This window comes from Orcinus orca, chromosome 3 (assembly GCF_937001465.1).
Source record: "Orcinus orca chromosome 3, mOrcOrc1.1, whole genome shotgun sequence".
Taxonomy (NCBI): domain Eukaryota; kingdom Metazoa; phylum Chordata; class Mammalia; order Artiodactyla; family Delphinidae; genus Orcinus; species Orcinus orca.
This window is the reverse complement of record NC_064561.1, coordinates 26,612,214-26,616,560: the sequence shown is the minus strand read 5'-3', so window position 1 is coordinate 26,616,560 and position 4,347 is coordinate 26,612,214. Positions and strand designations below refer to the sequence as shown.

Below are 4,347 nucleotides of genomic sequence, written 5' to 3'. Positions count from 1 at the left end.
TCATGTCCCTGTTCTCTGGTGGGTTCTTGCCCTCAGCACCCCATGGAGGGACTCCATCCTGCACCCCCAGGAAGGGACAGCACTGGGGGACCAGTGGCTGTCCTCTGTCTGCTCCCAACAAGGCTCACAGTCCTGGTCCCCTTCCCGGCTGAGTGAGCCCGAGCTCCGTTTGCAGACTGCGTGCCTCACAGGACGCAGGTGGGTGAGATGCTGCGTTACCAGGAAAACCACTATTTCCTGAGCATCTACTATGTGTCAGTCCTATTGTCAGGCATCTGCCAGGCACCCTCTCATCAGCATGACAGATGATCTGCTGGTCTGCGTGTCTCCCCAGATAGGCCTGGGGATATCACACCACCACCACCTACCATAGCCGTGCTTACGCAGACACTTTTTTTTTTTTAAGAGAAAAAGTGAAAAATCAGAAGCAAATAAGGCAAATCATTAAGGGTTAAATGGGAGTGAGGGGTGCTCGTCCACAGTATGATTCTCTGAACTTTGCCATATACTTGAGATATTTTCTGATACAATTACGCTGGCCTGGAAGGTGGGAGGAGGTCTGAGGAACTGGGTCAGGAGCTGGCCAAGCTCGTCATCCTCCAGATGTGATGGTGAAGGTGGGAGGGTGTGACTCACCGAGACAAGCCGGGATGTTTTGGATGTTTCTGAAACTCTGAAGTCCCCTATCCCCTTGCCAGCTCCTGACAAGGGCGTGCATGGGGTGAGCCCCTGAAATAGCAGAGTGAACCAGGGTGCCCAAGGGGACACCCATCAGCATTCCTTTCTCAGGCTCCCCACAGGGAGCGCATGCGGAATGCTGGGATTTTAAGCCATTCCTGGAGCCCTTGTGGTTCCAGCTTCAACCCCAGCTCCACCCCCCACCCCATGGCCATGGAGTCGGCCTTTGGGTCCACAGGCCCACAGAGACGGTGAGTCCCCAAGCCCTGGGCCTGGCGGAAGAGAACCTCGGCTGTAGAAGTGGGCTGACTACAGCTTGTTGTGCTGTTGCTAAGTTCTGTGCTGATCAGTCTGGCCTCAGGGGTTTTTTTTTTTCCTTTGGTTTCTTGTTCTGACGGGAACTGGGCGAATCTGGAGCTGGTTCATCACAGCCGCAGCATTCCAGAGGGTGTGACTCCGCAAGCTCCTTTTTGGCCTCAGATCCCGCGTCCACACCCTCCCCAGCTGCCGAGCGGATGGATGGACGGTCGGGAGAGCAGCTCAAACCAAGGTTGGAATATGATTTATAGGACTCCATCCTCACTGTCCTTTCTAGAAGCTAACTTGTCTTCCAGTGAGAAGGAAGACGTTTTAAGGTCAATGCTGAATTCTGTTTCTTGGTTCCACAGTTCCCTTTTCTGGTATTTAAAGCTCCATAAATTTTGTTCCAAAAGTCTGCCCCGCCTCCTGCCTCATATTCCACAATGTCCTGTGAGCCAGACAGGCTGTCCCCACAAATATCCTCGCTCCTGGGGTTCATCTCTCCCCTCCTCCTTGCGGCCTCGCAGCTGGATGGGATCAGATCAGGCAAACCCTCAATTCCTTCCTCCCTCCCTTCCTGCCTGCATCCCTTTCCTCCTGCCCTCTTCCCTTCGGGAAACATCCACGCTCTCCCAGGTCTTATGCGCTCGAGAGACAGACAATATTGTAAATTTTTAAAATTATTTATACGTTTTATAAATAAAATTACACTGTAATATACATTCAGGTGGAGATGAGCACTGTGAAGAGAAACTAAGGTGGGAAAGAGGTGAAAAGATTGGGGTGTACGTGTGGAGAGAGTTGGGGGTACTGCAGATGAGGGTCGGGGGACGCCCTGAGGAGGTGGTATTTGGGGAGAGACCCGGAGGGGAACACGGGAGCTTGTGAGGAAAGGCACATGTCGGGGGAGGGAACAGCAGGTGCACAGGCTCTGAGGGGAACAGCAAGGAGGCCTGTGTGGTTCAAGCACAGGAGTGACACAGGAGGAGAGGAGGAGAGCTGGACCCCGGAGGCTGGGGCTTGGTGAGCTGCAGCAGGATCTGGGGTTTTCTTCCACGTCTGCTGAGAAGCTCCTGGGAGCCGAACGCAGAGAGGTGACGACCTCAGAGCTGGTTTTTTTGTTTGTTTGTTTTTTTAACATCTTTATTGGAGTATAATTGCTTTACAATGGTGTGTTAGTTTCTGCTTTATAACAAAGTGAATCAGTTATACATATACATATATCCCCATATCTCTTCCCTCTCGCATCTCCCTCCCTCCCACCCTCCCTATCCCACCCCTGTAGGTGGTCACAAAGCACCGAGCTGATCTCCCTGTGCTATGCAGCTGCTTCCCACTAGCTATCTATTTTACGCTTGGTAGTGTATATATGTCCATGCCACTCTCTCACTTCGTCCCAGCTTACTCTTCCCCCTCCCCGTGTCCTCAAGTCCATTCTCTACGTCTGTGTCTTTATACCTGTCCTGCCCCTAGGTTCATCATGAAAGGATCCCTGGCAGCTCTTGGGCCAAGAGTAGAAGCAGACGTAGGGCCTCAGGTAAGAGGCTCCTGCTGCATCCGGGTGGGAGATGGGTCAGGTCTGAGGGGCGAGCACTGGTGGCCATCAGGAGAAGCAGTTGCGTGTTGGAGGGACAGCATGTGATACAGCCTGCAGGGTATGAGAGAGAAAGGAGAGGCAGTCAAAAACAGCTCCGGGGCTCTGGGCTGGAGCCACTGCTGGGGGGAGGGCGATAGGGAGGCCAAAGTGGGGAAGATGCAAGCAGAGCACGTTCGTGGGGGCCAAATCAACAGGTTAATTTGGGTTCCAGACAGCGTGGAGCCTCGTGAGCCATGGAAGCAATAAACAGACCTCTCTGAGATGGTTCTGAGGACAGCCGAGGAGCCACTGGGGGGGTTTAGGCAGAATTCCAGAACATTCCAGATGTTATCTCCTCTGGGGAGCTTCCTGGTGCAAGTGGCTTCTCTCTTGTTAAGTTGCTTCATCTCGGAATCTTGACTCAGTTTCTCCAATATTTTGTTTCACTCTAAAAGCTTTTGCTATGTGCCGGGCACTGTGCTGACTCTAGTACCAGCACTGTTGCGTGAATTAGGAGGTGTGGACCATTGACCATGGTACCATTTCACAGAGGAGGAAAGAGGCACAGAGAGAGGTGGTCACTTTCCCAAGGCCACACAGCTGAGAGGCTGGGACTCAGACCCAGGCACCCAGGCTCCAGAGTCCGCGTGTCAAACCACTGCACTCCATTATCCAACTCTTTATTCACCTCCACCACCAGCACACACACACACACACACACACACACACACACAGTGCCATGTGGCTGTGCACATAGAGACCTCCAGGAGAACCTGTATCGAGGATTATGCTCCAGCTTGGTTTTATCTGCAGGCCTGCGCTCTCTGTGTTTATTAATTCACTAGATAAATATTTGTATGTGAAGGCCACGGCCGGGGGCTGCTGGGAAGCTGAGACGGGGAGCCTGTGTTTCCTGCCTGTGCTGTGATGGAGGGAGGAGGTGAGGAGGTGGGGACCCAAGCTGGGAAATTTACCCTACAGAATGCTCCGTGCCTGCAGAGAAGGGAGCCGCAGACAGAGCCCAGGACGGCCCGGGTTCGGGGCAGGAGAGCATCGGGGGGCTTAACAGTGCCTGTCTTAGGGTCACCTCAACCCTGCGTGACCTTGGACACGTCACCCCACCTCTCCCAGCCTCAGTTTCCACCTCGCTGTAAAGGGGGCCGAGCAACCCACCTCCTAGAACCATGTGAGGCCACCACCGCTCAACAAAGAGAACCCCAACTTCCACTTCCCAGGCTGGGATAATATTGCGTGTACGTCACGCACTGTTCTCCGAGAAGTTCCTTTCTCAAAGAGGCTGGAGGGTAGCGAAATGTTGGGTGGTGGGTCTTGGCTTTCCAGTGCCCCCCGCCCCACACAAGTCACTCTGGGGCCACGTGGATTCTCGGCTGTCTCTTGATACAGCAGATTCCAGGGCCTTATTTAGAAGGCCCTGCGGGGGGCAGTGGCACACTCCCCCAGACCCCCAGTAATTCACCTGCTCTCCCCTCACCTCCACCCCCTCCCCAGGGTGAACAAGGGCTCAGGTTCTGGAGCCAGGTTGACGCCCCGACCTTGGGCACAGCCTCAGAACCCTAGTCCCAGGCTTGCCAGAAACCCTTGCCGCCATGGGGTTATGCCCTGGGCTCCTGCATTTAGTAGTCAGGATGGGGTGATTGGGGACCCAGAGAGGAAGAAAATCAAGACCTTCTTTGGGAAAGAAGGTGTGGATGCTTCATCCTCGGAGACACCTGCACCCCTACCAATCTCATTAAAATTAAATACCATGTGTCTTAATAAGAGCGTGTCCCACT

At 53.8% G+C, this 4,347-nt stretch overlaps 1 long non-coding RNA gene across 1 annotated transcript; it reads left to right on the top strand.

The window, feature by feature from the left end:
• The first annotated feature begins 397 nt into the window (after nucleotides 1-397).
• LOC117202218 (uncharacterized) lies at nucleotides 398-4,088 on the top strand. The gene is made up of 2 exons (XR_004484424.2): nucleotides 398-1,228; nucleotides 2,452-4,088. It is a non-coding gene; the product is annotated as an uncharacterized LOC117202218 (long non-coding RNA).
• Nucleotides 4,089-4,347: the final 259 nt, after the last annotated feature.